This window comes from Anguilla anguilla, chromosome 11 (genome assembly GCF_013347855.1).
Source record: "Anguilla anguilla isolate fAngAng1 chromosome 11, fAngAng1.pri, whole genome shotgun sequence".
NCBI lineage: Eukaryota > Metazoa > Chordata > Actinopteri > Anguilliformes > Anguillidae > Anguilla > Anguilla anguilla.
The window spans coordinates 9,632,994-9,648,288 of record NC_049211.1 but is presented as its reverse complement, the minus strand read 5'-3'; the positions used below and the strand labels follow the sequence as shown (position 1 = coordinate 9,648,288).

Here is a 15,295-nt window from a genome sequence, read left to right as displayed (position 1 = left end):
CGGCCGCGACGGGGAGATCGGGGAGCCGTCGGACGTCCCGGCGAGCGCGACGGAGCCGCTGTTAGCGTAGCGCCTCCCGCTCACCTCTCTGCATCTGGAGCCGGTTAGCATTCCGAGCTCCCCTCCGAGACCCGGGAGGAAAAAAACAAAAAACTGGAGCACCTATTAGACGGGCGCGGCGAGAAGCCCGCCTCTCGCTCTCCCCGCACGCCGGTGGGCCGGGGATGTGTGTTCTCGCCGCGAACTCCCCGAACGCCGCTGCTGCGCCCCTCTTCTCTCTCCCCCGTTCCTCCGCTCGGCCGCCTCTATCTGTCCGTTCAGAGAGAGAACGATAAATCAATATTCGCTCGCCTTGTTGCTCGTTCGTGTTTATCTAGGTGTGCTGGGGTGTGGGGGGTGTGGGGGGGGTGGGCGGTTGGGGGGCCTGGGGGGGGGCGAGTTTGTACTTCCATCCCATCACGCTTTTCTCAGGAGAGGATCAGCGCAAGTAGACAAAATCCGGAAGGTGACTTATAATGGAAATACAATAATGGGGCGTCCATTTCCCTCAGTCCTTCCCCAATTAGAGGATCAATGTGAATCATAAAACCTGGGCTGAAAATGGCAGCTTTTTTAAGCCCCTGCTGCAGTGAGTAAAGGAATAATATCTTGCACTCATTCCGCATTTTGTCTCTGTTCCAATAACTGGGGACTGTAGATCCATTTCCTCTTTTTAATTTCCCCTGTCAGACTGCTGTTGCCCCCCCCCCCCCCCCCCCCACCCCCCTCCTCCACACTCTTTCTGTTTTCTTCATTGGAAAGCCTCTGCACATTGCCTTCCATTGGGAGTTTGCAGTATTGCCGGTGTGTATTGATTGCAGTCGGTGACCGGTGAGCAGGTGTCTCCTTTGATGTGTCATGTCTGTCCGGTGACATTAAAGTTTCAATGGAGCTGCAGTTCGCTCTGACATCAGCACAAAAGGTTAAAAGCGGGAGTATAGGTCAGAGGAACGTCTGGGGCTCTGTTTATTGACAAATAACCTTTCAGTGGTCAGTTAATAATCAGTAAAGTTAGAGTTTTTGCAGAGAGGAGCAGAGAGCTGAAGTTCGTTAAATTATTGTTTATTTCGGTGTACCTGCAAATGAACGTCACGACATTTTAGTGTTTACATTTTCTGATTTCCTATTCATGTAACAAGAATATATTTTCCATTGCTAACTAGACATTTTTTTAAAATAAAGATGTAGCAAATGTTAAATGCTAAAACACATCTTTTTTTTTAGCTTGACCTTAATTTTTTGAATGCTAAGTACAGATCTTTGTGAATGTACATGACTGTAAGATGACATGGCGGTGTGACTTTCAAGTCTGCAGCGTGACCATCAAAAACCTGTCCAAACGGGGAGCGGACGGACCATCTGTCAACTGTGTAATTACAGGACGTTCATCCAAACGATCTGACCAAACCGAAACCAAACCGGAGCGGGCCGATCACTCTCTAAATTAAACCGCATGCGATTCCCAAAGAAGGAGCTTTTTACTTCAGGCCAAACTATTCTCATCTGCAGTATTTCTCGCCATGTTTATTTACTTATTTTTATTTTTTCTCAATTTTCACCACCCTGGCATTAGGTGGCAGACTATTTGTAGTTTTTTTTTTGCAAATGTGATACGTAAATAATTAAATGGAATCATACGGAGGTGTTGTAAAACAATTCACAAAGCAACACGACAAATCTACTCAGGGACAGTTGATCCTCATATGAATTAGTTCCGTGGTGTTTTTCTGGAAACATTCTGGAGAATGGCAAGTATGGAGGCCAAGGAATAGGAGGACCAGAAGGCACTAGGCAGAGACTAGTTCTCATTTTGACGGTTAAAAAATAAATAAAAATAACGTTATTCCATGCATTAATGAGGAAAGGTTGACCACCGTTGCAGTAAGGTACAGAACAAGACGGCAAACACCATGTAAACGTTGCTATGGTGATTTGGTGGGATTAGAGTTATGTTATTTTGATAAGGTGCTTGGTAGGTTACTGTAGAAGCATGGATGAGAACGGGAGAAGTGGACTCACTTTTTAAAAATTTACTTGTGGTGGAAAACAAAAGTGTCCTACCATTGGAGGGACAACAAAAATCCACGTTGATTCCAAAAAAAACGACATCCGGTTTGTCCATCCGATACGGTACTATGGCAAGCGTTGAGAACGTTGAGCTTTTGACGGAAGGTTCCATCAGGGGTTGCGGTGCACGGTATTCAAAGCTGGTGGAGGGGGAGCTTCCCGTCACTGTCTCATTGAAAAACATTGAATAGCAGGTTTACCGTCAACTGCATGCTGCTATACCGTGAGAATGCAGCGTAATGCCATGATGAGAAAAGAGCAGCGTTATCTGGCCAACAAGATACCGGTGTTTTTGTGGGCTGAAGCGGTGCCTGAAACTGGGCCCGGTGGCCTTTAAATTATACCAGCAGCATATCATGGCAACAAGGTGGCCTGTGCAAGCACTCACATTAAGATGGTGACACATTTGAGTTTAAGCTTTGCTGGAGCTGAGGGTTGTTAAAAGCACATTTTAATGCATTTCAGGGCGAGCGTGAAATATCTATTTGTCCCTTGTTGAAGCAAGCAATTTCGTCTTTATTATCAGATAACGGGAAGCCAGTGCTTCACTGTACTGCGATAAAGGCTTGAAAAATATACATATTTTCTGTGTTTATCTGATAGTTCACTATTAAAGCCTTTCCCAGTCTGAGCGCAGGCACAATATGGATGAGCTCTCTCTCTCTCTCCCTCCCCTCTCTTTCTCTCTCTCTCTCTCTCTCTCTTCCTTTCAAAATTCAAATTCAAATTCAAATTGCTTTATTGGCAGGAAATACATACGTACATATTGCCAAAGCATCGTAAATCAATTCAAAACACATATTTACAGTATGAACTCTCTCTCTCTCTCTCTCTCTCTCTCTCTCTCACACACACACACACTGCACCAGTAGTACATGTCTTTTCTCAGAGGTGGAGTATCTTTGATTCACACTTCCTGGTGCTGGAGGGCTGCTGCTCTGCTGCTCGCCGAGCAGACAAAGGGAGCCGGGAGCAGGAGCAGGCCGTGCAGGTTTCATACATTTTGCATGGCTTTGACACCTAACCCAGAGTAAGCTTCCTGACTGACACTACATGCCCGGAGCAGGTCTGTTTTGTCCTTTATGCGCCCGCTCATGTCCGTAGGGGCAGAGGCCCAGGGGGGTGGGGGGGTTTTGGGGCAGGGGGGCGGGGGGTAGGTTGTGTTGCAGATAAGGTTCGGGGTTTGGGGCAGTGCAGCTCACCTGCCCCTGCACCCGGTGACCCTGCAGCCCAGCTGAGTTCGGTGAACTCCTGTCAGGGTGGCTCCACATTCCCGGGGGCTGCGCGGAGGAGAACTGGGGGGCCCCTCCTGGCCGCCGGGGGCCGCCGTGCTGAGGGTCATCTTCACGGGCACATACCACACCCCCCCCCCCGCCCGCCCCAACCCCCCGTCCCGCCACCCCCCTCTTTTATCCGCAGCTGTGAACTTGAACTACCGTTCACAGACCGTCTGTGGCGGCCGCCCGCGGCTGTGCGCGCGGTTCTGCTCCGGCTGGGGCTGAGCTACGGACCGAACCGGGGCTCGCTAGCCCGCCTCCTGGCCTAGCGTGTAGGCTACGTGTGCGCGCACGCGCAAACGCCACGGTGTTGTGCAAGCAGACGTACGGTACGCTCCGGCTGCATGACACAATTCCTCAAAGCTTTAACATTTTGGCCCGTTTTCCCAAGGCGTGCATATATTGCTTAGATTTTATCATTTTAGTACATATTATGTGTTAAATAGCAATACCCTGTATATGTATTAAACTGTGGATGTTTCCATTTGAGTTACTGCGAGAATGTGAGGTTGAGGGATCTTTACTGGAGGATATGTATTGTATAGTTTGATTTTCTCGCCGTCTGCACTTTCCCTTAATGCGCAGAATGCGGTTTATGGCCCAAGTGACTATCTGTGCAAGCTGGATGTTAATCAAAATGAACCGGTGGTGTTTGTCCGCGAGGTTCGTTCCAGCAGAACCTCCCTGGAAGGAACAATTAGGGAGAATACGAGGCCTTGAGGACTAGTCCGCCGTCGGTGCGTATGGAACTGCGCAGTAAGCTGTGCCAAGCAAACATACGCACTGAACCGCGTATTAAATACAGGCTAGCAGTATTTCTTCAAAATCTTTCTCCTTTTGTTTGTGTCAGAGGTGCCATACTGTAGCTGTGAATACTGGTTATTTAAATAAAACACGTAAAAAAAATCTCCATTGGATTACTATATGGGTGCCTAGAACGCTCTTTAGTTCTTTTTGGACTTGTTGTTAACACGTAAAAAAATCTACCCTGGGATCTTATCTGTTTCACTCAAGCTTCGTTATGCTGAAACCGAGAGCAATAGCGTTCTTTTTGTGCAGCAGTGAACTGCAGAGAGGGGGGGCTATTTTGGGGCAGGGGTGCAGGAGGACCTCCCCCCCCCCCCCTCCCTCTCGTGGGGGATGCTGGGACCCAGTCTGGCAGCGTCGGAGGCTGGAGAGGAGGAGGAGGAGGAGGAGGAGGGAGGGAGGGAAGGGAAGGGAAGGGAAGGGAAAGGGTTAAGCCTGCGGCTGGTTGGTCCCGACAGGAAGGCCCTGCCCGGGCTCCTCTCCAAACAGATGTTCGATTGTTTCAGAGCTGCGGTTAAATTGTTGGATGGCGTTCCAGCGCTCTGGGGAGGGGGTGGGATTAAAAACTCGGAGGGCCGCAGCTGCAGACACAGAGAGGAGGAGAAGGAGCAGGGAAAGAAAGGAGAGGAGAGAGAGCAAGAGGGGAGGATGAGGAGGAGGAGGAGGAGGCGGCGGCGGAGGGGGAGCGCAGGCTTTCGGGGGTGTGGGGTAGTGGGGGGGGGGGGGGGGTTTTTGGGGGGGACACGCTGTGTTTTTTTGTAACAAAAAAGGCGTGTTCCAAAAAAACATCGCCCCTGGGGAGGCGAGGAGGACAGGGAAATTCACCCAGTTTCTGCATAAATAGCACTTTGAAGTCGCTGAGAGAAAAAAATGAAGTGGTGCATATGAAAGCAGCTGAGTGTCAGACTGTTGTTGGGGCTTTTTAGTTTAAATCCTGCACCCCCTCTCCCTCCCCTCCCCTTCCCCCTCCTCCCCCCCCCCCCTCCTCTTCCCTCGGGGCTGAACTGAACTGCAGGCTTTTTTCCTGCACTTTTCTCAAAGTTTAGGTTCGTTTTCCACTGCGCATTTTCCCTGCGCAGCAGTGGCATAATGCCTGCATTTTAGCTCAAGCTGAACCGCATACCGCACGTCCACGCAGCCCCCCCCGCCCAAACCCCCCCCCCCCCCCCCGTGAGATACAGTGACCATTCACAGAGCAGAGAGCCTGCCATAGACGCTTCTGACGGCCGAACGCTCCGGGATGAATGACTCCGGTTTCTGTTAAAGCTCTCTATGGTGGCAGAAGACTGTGGCAGTTCTGCATGTTGCATGGCCTGTGGAAAAAAAAGGATGGGGGGGGGAAAAAAAAGCTTTCTGGATGTGGAATCCGAAGGCATTCTGCTCCCACTGTGTCGTGTGAGAGCGATGGGTCTGTTAGGACCTTGGCCTCGGCTGGGATTAGGAGGACGGGAAACTTGGCCCTGTGCTCTAAACGGCTTTAATGTCTGTTCAGAGCCGCAGAGTGGATTCACAGGCCTAACTTTAGCAACAGATACCTGCGCTAATGAATTGGGTTACAGTATTTATACACACATGCACACGCATAGCTACACACGTACACATACACACACACACACACACGCTCAGAGAGAGAGAGAGTGAGAGTGAGAGAAAAGAAAGAGAGAGAGAACTGAGAAGAGAGAGTGAGAGAAAAGAAAGAGAAAGAGAGAGAGAGTCGCAGAGTGGAGAAAGAGAGAGAGGGAGAGAGGGAGAGAAAGAGAGAGAGAGAGAGGAACCTGTACAGCTGCATAATCTCTTTCAAGGTTTATGGCCAGTGTAGTACAGTAATAATTTTCACTGATTAAGCAAAATTCCTAATATATGTACACATCTTTAATAAGTAAAAGCCCGGCTCATTCCCCTTCCCTTACAGGATGTGCACTTCTACTCAAGAGAAGATTAGATTTAGATGCATTAATTACCCCCACTGCTGTGTGTGTAGGCAAGATTTTTAATTCATCAAATAAAATTAATGCTTACTTGTAACATCGGCGCATAAACATTCTAAATCCTGGTGACACAATGCACATGAAAGTATAATATGCAATGCAATATGCATGCTATTAGCTGTGTCAATGGGAGTTCAGGGAGGAAAATGGGAGGAAAAGCGTTTTTTAATTTCTTTTTTTTTATCTTTCCTTTTCACGAGAGTCTCCAGCGCAGTCAGTCACGGGCCTCCTTCGAGGCTGGGCGTGCGGCAGTTGTGCATCTTTATGAATCTGGGGCGGCTCTTTGATAAGCCGCGCCGCCGAGCACATGGTCTAATTTCCCAGACTATTGATTTCATAGACTCATTAAGACTCAGCCCTTCTGCGGGCTGGCGGGGACGAGCCGAGTGAGTTAGAACTCCTCGTGCCTTCGTCATTAACCTTCATAAAGTGCGCGCGCGTGTTTGCGATAAATAATGCAAGCTTTGAAAACTGCTGCTTTTCTACCGTGCCTCTGCCGTTGGCGTTCGGACCTGGGCACGCAGTACTGCTCCGCGGAACGTGCCAGCGGCCATTACTGTTGTTTGTAGCGAAAATCGAGGGTGTAATTAAGTATAGTTTGCCTTTGTTTTTTTTTCTGTGTTTTTTTTTGGGGGGGGGGGGGTGTTGGGTGGGTATTGCAGATGAACGGCATCACGACTACTTATTGCAGGTGAACTCGATAAAGAGGGGGGCGAATGTTTCGGAAGGCCCCCCCCCCTCCCATTCTCCAGCGGTGAGGTCAGCGAATAAAGCCGCCGCCGCCGCCGCCGCCGCCGCCGCGCAAGGCGTGCGGCGTTGTGTTTAATGAGCGTCTGCGTGAGGGAACACTCCGTTATTCAGCGATGGAGTAACGACGCTGGCGGCCGGGTGTGTGCGAGTCCCCCGGGCCCCCCCCCTCGCCCCCCCCCCTCTGTGAGCTGGGACTGGAATGGCGGTGAGGAGCGAAGCGGCTGTTCCCCGGCGCGCCGCGGCACAGCTAGGGGCGGGAGAGCGGCGCAGACGGCGCGGGTGGTGCCGCCGGGGTGGTGGTGGGGGGGGGGAGGGAGGGGGGAGGGGGTGGTGGGGCACGGTGGGGGGGGGGGGGGGGGTGGCTTCTGAGCCCCTTCCAGCTGCATGGTGCCTGCAGCACACCTGGATCCGCTGGGTAAACAGCCCTGCATTGTCAGACACCAGCCCCTGTGTCTGTGCAGGCGGGGGTTGGGGGAGGGGGGAGAGAGGGGCAGAGGGGGAGGGGGAGGGGGGGGGGGACGCCTGTCTGGATTCGCCTTCTCCTTCTTTTATTTTTTTTTTCTTGTGCTCCAGAACCCGCCTTTTCTCATTCTTCCTTCCTACGTGCAGCCATCTTGGACGCGTCCACAGATAGAGCGAAGAATTCAAATCACCAAATCCCTGCAAATCCCCGCCTGCAGCTCTTATCACCGCGACGTTGAAGACGCATGCAACCCGCCCCCGCAACTCTCCTCTGCTGCGTTTTCAGGAGGTGGACCGTATGTAGGCCAGTCGGCAAAGGAGGGGTTAAAACTGCACGGCACTTTTTAAAGCCTTCTTATGGAACGTCTGAGGGCACTTCATATACATATTGTATAATTAATAAATTATAAACCGCAGCTGCCCTACCGGGAGGAACCGAACTCAAAGAAAAAAAAAGATTGCATTTTCTGTTTGCTTTTTTTTCTTTTTTAAAGGCAGTGGCCCCTTTACACAAAAAAAACTCCTGATATTTTTCATGAGGTGCAGCTGTGGAGCGCTCAGGGAAAGTGAAGTCATTAGCACTGTGACTCATAGAAAAATACAAAAAAAAAAAAGAAACAGCCGAAGCTCTTGTGGGTTATGTACCTTTTTACAGCACCCTAAACGTAAACTATACGGACAGCGTCAGAGGGGGCGGGCGTGGGGGGGGAGCGAAAAAAGAATGGCGGTAACACATGGGTCACGGATACAGTTCTTTCCGTGGGGCACGATGTCGAAATCGCAGCGTGATTTATATCACACGCGCTAGCTGTTGATCTCGAAAGAGTATGTCCCTCTCTGCATCGGTTGCATGTCCACACAGCGGCGTATGGCAATATTATAAAACTGACAGGCCGGTGGGCTTTATTAACGACACGCTTGCCTCAAAGTGGAACTGAGTAATCACGGCATAAGTGTCTGGATTGCATTTGCATGTATGAAACAGAGGGAGAGGGAGAGAGGGAGAGTAAAAAAGAGAGAAAGAAAAAGAGGCAGGAGAGAGAGATACTGAGAGGGAGAGAGTGAGAGGGGGAGAGTAAAAGAGAGAGAGAGAGAGAGAGGGGGAGAGAGGGATAGAGAGAGGCAGGGACAGTAAGAAAGACAGAGAGAGAAAAGGGGGGAATAGAGAAAGGGGAAGAGAGAGACAGAGGTGGAAATGGTGCATTGAGATGAAGCCTGTGTGTGGTGATCTGCTCGGAGCTGCTTGAAAGGAAGACTGCGGGTGTGTTTATTTTTCATCTGGGTTCTGTTACACAAAGGCATGTTTCCAAACACCAGAAACCCCAAGCAGACCCAGCTCCGCAGAAGCTGAAACAATGCCTGGAGCAGAGGTAATTAACCACACACGGCTTTGACTCAACCTCCGGGACCAACCCTTTCCTCACATCTCGCCCTCCCACGGCTTGGGTCAGCTCGGACCCGCGTGTCTCCACACCGCTGGGTCAGCTTGGACCCGCGTGTCTCTACATCGCTGGGTCAGCTCGGACCCGCGCGTCTCCACACCGCTGGGTCAGCTCGGACCCGCGTGTCTCCACACCGCTGGGTCAGCTCGGACCCACGTCTCCACACCGCTGGGTCAGCTCGGACCCGCGCGTCTCCACACCGCTGGGTCAGCTCGGACCCGCGCGTCTCCACACCGCTGGGTCAGCTCGGACCCACGTCTCCACACCGCTGGGTCAGCTCGGACCCACATCTCCACACTGTTAGCCTGTTAGCCTGCAGTTCTCCAGTAATCAAAGTCATCATGCTTTGCACACGTGATGCAGTGCTGTCGTGTGTGTTCCCTGCTTCACCTGTCTGAGCAGCCTGTGAACAATGAGGCTCTTCTGTCACCGTTCTGCAGGTAATCTCATGACAGAGTAAAGTAGATTATGACAGTGTTATCACAATTTTGCATCTGAAATGTGTCAGCCATGGAATGTATGTGTACATACACACACACACACATATATATATATATACTGTATATAGTCAAGCCATGCGAAGCTTGCAGCAATGAGAGGCATTTGCAGAGGGAGAATTATCGCTGTCTTCACCTTAAATCATTTGGACAGTATTTTGTCTTTGGTCTTTGGTGAGTGGGCATCACACGTATAAATTCTGCCCTCTGGGGAATTGCTTATTAGAAAGAACACAGCGCATAAAAGGGAAAAATATACCGCTGATTTTTTTTTTTCTCAAGCATGTTTACTATGGGCAATATAAAGGCGGATCAGCGGTATGTTTGATGCATTCCGGGCACCTGAAATTACCTCCATTGACGCGTAACGGTGAGCGCGCCCAACAGGTTAAACCTGCCCGTAGCAGGTGCAGCCGACGGCAGCGTCTAGCCAGTCAAAGTAACTCACTGGGGTGAATCACTGTCTGAGGTCTTGAGTTCCAGGAAACAGGAGGCAGCAGCGAGAGCAACAAAGGAAGCCGTAACTCTGTAAACTGTCAGCGGCTGAATCACAAAATGAGAGGCAAATTAATTTCGGTGTACGAGACGGACGTGCAAATAAAATCACCGAGCGCTCATGTGCGCTAGATACGCTCCTCTCATGAGACTGGGTAGTTTTCCATTCTCGAGACTGACGCTGTAACTGGAAAAAATGTTGGCGCTCCGGCTACGAGCATTGCTGGGCTATGAACAGGACCTCGGCACGACAAGAATATTTATCGTACATCCCGCACCTTGTGGGTTTGCGAGCGATGTGATTCACCTCGCTTCCACAATCGTGGGATTTGATGTTATTTCATTGTAAGTCATTTAAAGAAAATATCAAGATACAGGCTGTGTATCTGAGGCCATAGCTGTGCATTTGACTGAACGTCAAATTCATTAAATTACGGAACTGTTACTATTGCTATTACTATTCCAATTCAATTTTCACCTCAATTTAAAAAAAAAGAAGAATTAAGCACGCACGGTTCGTGTGGCCTGTGACTTCTTTGCTGGCCTTTGTGCCCTCTAGCGCTCCTAGTGGCCGATGTCTTTTACTGCACTGTGGTGGGCAGAAGAGACAGTGCTGCCTGTAGACCTTCCCTCCCGCCACCGCCTAGAGAGACCGCTCTTATGCAACAGTGTGAAAGTGTAACGCGTGAACTGTTGGAGGGTGAGAGAGGGGCCCGTGCGTATGGGCGCGGCAGGGAGGCCCAACCTCACCCCCTCACACGGGGGGGGTCAGAGACACCGGCGTCTTCGGCTCGTTCCTGCAGAAGCCGGCAGTTTGAAGTGGGGGGCGGTGGGGCGGTGGGGGGGGTGGGGGGGGGGGGGGAGGGCGCGGCCTGGCCTTGAGCAGAGCAGCAGCCTGTGCAGTCAGCTTCTCAGAGCAAGCTTTTCATCTCTGCTGCTCGCGACAGCTGGTTTTCAACACCTCCGACAGGCTTCAGAGGCGAACAGACGAGGCCAGGGCGTGGAGATCATCTGGGTTGCTTCTTTTGTTTTCTTTCGCAACTTCGCGCTGAAAGTAGGTACCTGGTGCGACAGTAAATGAGGTAAATAAAATAGCAACCAATTTATTTATTTATTAAAATGTTTTTGTCAGCTTTTCTGACATTCGAATATACATTTTCAGTTAGCCTTCAAAATGACTTAGATAGTATACCGTACTTTAATAGCCTGTTATCACAGAATATGCAGGTTGAAAAAAAAAACATTTTGGAACTTTTTTTGCAAGATAATTGCTAGGGGGGTATGGTAATGTACAGCAGCGCATCAATATTTAATTCAAAGTCGGCTAATATACTGGAAACCTTATGAATTGTTCAGTTATTGCTCGGTTGCTAGGAAAGTACACTTTGGGCGCCCTTGCATTTCCTGGACTGATAAGCCCAATAATGCAACAAAAAAAAAAGTTTCTATTGAAAACAATTTGAACTTAGCGTGGCCGTTTATCAGAGATCTAAAAAGTCTTAAAAGGCATTTGACTGGAATCCATAACAAATGAGTTTGAGTCCAGCCACAGTAATGTAAGCAGCGGTGGACGAGCCCGTCTCGTGTGCGAAGGAAAGCTGGAATGGTTTGATTTTTTTAAACTCAGACAGATGACACATTATATGTAATCGATGAGCAAATGGGATTGGAATCCATCTGCGCAGGGGGGGGGAAACTGCATTGATGCTTTTCACTGCGCCCTTTCTGCAAACCTCATTATACGATAGTGCTTCGCCCCAGTGAGAGGTTTCAAAACCACAGCCTCTCCCTCCCCAATATGCGCTTCTTTTATATTTATATATATATATATATGTATGAAGAGCCCTAACCGATGGAACGTTATTAGCCTTAATTAAATCTGCAGATCTTCAGAACTCCCCCCGTATCATGAAGAGAGGAGAGCGAGAGCCTCATCAATAAATCACAAAGTTGTGACAATACCAGTAATTAGCTCCAGAGGCGCTGAGAGGAGGGAAAACGATAATAATAAAAAAAAATTTAAACGTCGGCCGTGCGATTCACCAAGGAAGTGAACGTCGCGGAGATGAGAAGCGCATTGTTCCAGAAGTGCGTCAGGAATCTCGCTGGGTACACCTTGCTGACGCAAAGCGCGTTCTTAGAAAAATCGATGATGTCATTTCCTCTTAAAAGGCCTGGAGAGAGAGAGAGAAAAAAAAACTAAATAAAACAAGGGTGAAACCTGTGTGTAGCACTTATGGAATCTCTCCTGCAGGGTTCTCACCAAAGAAAAATAATTTAAAGGGAACATGTTAAAGGCTTACACTTTAAATGAACATAAAAGAGAAAGCAGTGACTGCAGGTAAAGATGCAGGTAAATGAAAAAATGCCAAATTGAAAGGAAATATCGTTGCATGAATATATCAACATACAATGCAACATACATTTGAGCTGGGCTGGGCTGATTTTCAGATATACCTGCAAACAAAGTAAAACCAAAAAGTGGATTGCTAACTGTTCAAAAAAGCCTATGTACTCATCAGCGCTGAATTTGAGGCTTTCCATGGGCTTCAATTTTATTGGTCCGGGAACCAGACCAGCCAGGAATTCCAATCAGCAGTGGCTACTCGGTACTGTATGAAAACCAGACAACCGCACTGTTGCGTGTCCATTTGCATCCAGTGTCAGACATCCCACCCCCACCCCCCCAGCCCCCAAACATCTGATGCATCAGACATCATCACCCCCCCAGCCCCCAAACATGAGACGCATCAGACATCCCCACCCCCCCAGCCCCCAAACATCTGATGCATCAGACATCCCCACACCCCCAGCCCCCAAACATGAGACGCATCAGACATCCCCACCCCCCCCAACCCCCAAACATGAGACGCATCAGACATCACCACCCCTCCAGCCCCCAAACATGAGACGCATCAGACACCCCCCCCCCCCCCCCAGCCCCAAACATCTTCCTCATCTGTCTTTGTTTTGATGCAGACTGGCTCCTGTGCGGCAGACGCAGATGCTCGGGTGGCAGAGGAGGCCAGCGGTGGAGCTGCGGCTGGCGGAACACGGAACACGGAACACGGAACACGGAACGTGAGGTGGGCTCCAGAACGTTCCGAGAGAAATCCCTGGCAGGCCAGCGCCGCGCTCGGCGTTCCGTGTAGGTGGATTCCCGCTCGTATGGGATTGAGGTTATCAGCTGCACTTCAATCACAGCTCCGGTCATCTCACTGCCATTTTGTCTTTTTTTTCTTTTTTCTTTTATTTTTTTATTTTTTGCCGGTATCAAGATAAAACAATCTATGGAGGACAGTGGGCCCATTCTCATTTTGAACCCTGCAATTCTATAGCGTTTTAAAATACTATATCATTAACCTGTTTACCTAAACTGCAAAGTGCAACTGAGTACAGTGTGTTCTGAACATACAGATTTTATAGATTCCGGTTTTGCTCATTTTAAAACGACTGCAGTTGTTTAGCGCCTGTGTACATAAAACACTACATCGTGCTATTATTCCGTACTGCACAAAGTTTCGCGTTCTTTTTGATGATTTGAAAAGGTCGCTAGGAAACCCAGTCTCGCTTCAAAGAAAAACAGAGGGTCGTCTACAGCGATGACATCGGCTTATTTAGATCCACTCAGAGCGTACAATCGGGCATTTGTAACAGTATTTACATACGCTGTCTGAGTCATTTACTCAATCATGATAGCGGTTGTGTGTCAAACCTGCGCATATTTACAGGGCCGATATGAGCTGATGCACCACACGTGGAAGATTTAATCTCAAGGGGGGTCACGGTTAGACACTACCGATACGGCAGCCATAACACAACTTAAAGATGATGTCACTTCGCCTTGCTTTGTTCCCAAATCGCCTGTTGTAATTGTCTCCAGCGCAAGACTAAACACTGTCAGGATCTATCTTTGCATGCGCTTAGGACAGTTGGCTACGCAGCTAACCCCAAAATCCTTTGATGAAATATAGATGAAAGAGCTCTGTAAAAAAAAAAAAAGGCAGTTCGGTCTCCGTGTTGAATAAGACGCAGGGCCCACTGCTGGAGGTGGGCTTGTGGACTGAGCTCGGCGAGGGATTGGTGGGCGTGTTCGGAGGCGAAGCGTTTCCACGGTGAGGGGCCCTGCCACCCCAGCCTGACTCAGACAAGCCCACACACACACGTGGCAAGCTGCACCGTGACTCACTGGCTCAAACACACACACCCGCTCATGCTAACGCGCACACAGAAGCACACACACACACACACACACAAGTGCCCACACACACACACACTTACACACACACAAACATGCACACACAAGCGCGCGCATCCACACAAAAGCACGCACACACACACGCCCACGAGTGTACCCACACACACACACACACACTCACACACACACACACAGGAAAAAGCACAGATGACCAGGCTTTGTTCTGTGTTTCAGAGGAAACGCAGCAGGTTGGTGGAGCAGGTTCTCAAGCCCTGTACTTTTTGCATCAATGAATCGGTGGGGACATGTGTTGTGGAGGTGGGCATCCACACGAGTTACACGCTGGACCCTTTCGTTTTGACGTCTGTTCGCTGTTGGCACCGAAGGGACCCGTGAGTCACTGTTTCAAGTGCCCGAGCAACATGTCAGACATCACCAGAATTCTCAAGTTAATGCTGAAACCCGTTTCACGCAGCAGTTCAAATATATTTAGTGAATCACACACGAAGGAATTTTGTCACTCTTAAGAACAGATAGGATTCGGTCAGACAAAGAATTCTAAGAATGGGAGAAGCGAAACTACGGTAACTAGGTGTTCCATACAACCCTCGAGTGGCTTGTGCCAAAGGCACAGGCATGCCCTCCGTTGCATCACCGGACACAGGAGTCAATGCCCGCAGGAAACTGGCTGTGATGCGTGACTAACATGGCACGTTTCCATGGGCAACAGCTCCCAGTTCGCCTGTGATAATTCAGTTACGCAAGCCGATTTTTTTTTTTTTTTTTTTTTTTACCTAATCTTGTGTCCCTACAAAAATCGCCAAACAAACCAGGGAAACGCTAAAAAATAGCACCGAGAGCCCTCCATGAGGCCTTTGTCTTCCACCCACAGAACACAGCTTTCCCCCCCCATTTTTAGTCACCGCGAGCTGGCTGGTGTCTCATATTAGCAATGGCTCGGGTTATGAAATCAAGCCTGGAGCGTAGACACAACATGGCTATCGTTAAAGGAGACATATTTACATTCCTTTCCTGCAGCAGGATGCACACTTGTGTCTCAGGCCGTATCTCTGGCATCTGTTTGGACTGTGGAGCCGTAACAAAAACTAACTAACCCATTCAGCGCAGGACAGGTTTCAACAGCCATCTGCGAAGCAGCCAGACGCTGTTCCAAGCAACACATTATTCAATCCCTAAAGCCGTTTGTTCACTCACTGTGGCGCCATGGCCAACATCTAATACATTTAAAAGTTCATTTCTGATTGTAGTGAAA

The 15,295-nt window shown here is 49.5% G+C and overlaps 1 long non-coding RNA gene across 1 annotated transcript in view; it reads left to right on the top strand.

The window, feature by feature from the left end:
• The window catches only part of LOC118207585, a 39,891-nt gene extending 26,844 nt beyond the window's left edge, over window positions 1–13,047 (top strand). Inside the window, exon 3 of the long non-coding RNA XR_004761416.1 lies at window positions 12,804–13,047. This is a non-coding gene — a long non-coding RNA (uncharacterized LOC118207585). The remainder of the gene's footprint in view (window positions 1–12,803) is intronic.
• Window positions 13,048–15,295: the final 2,248 nt, after the last annotated feature.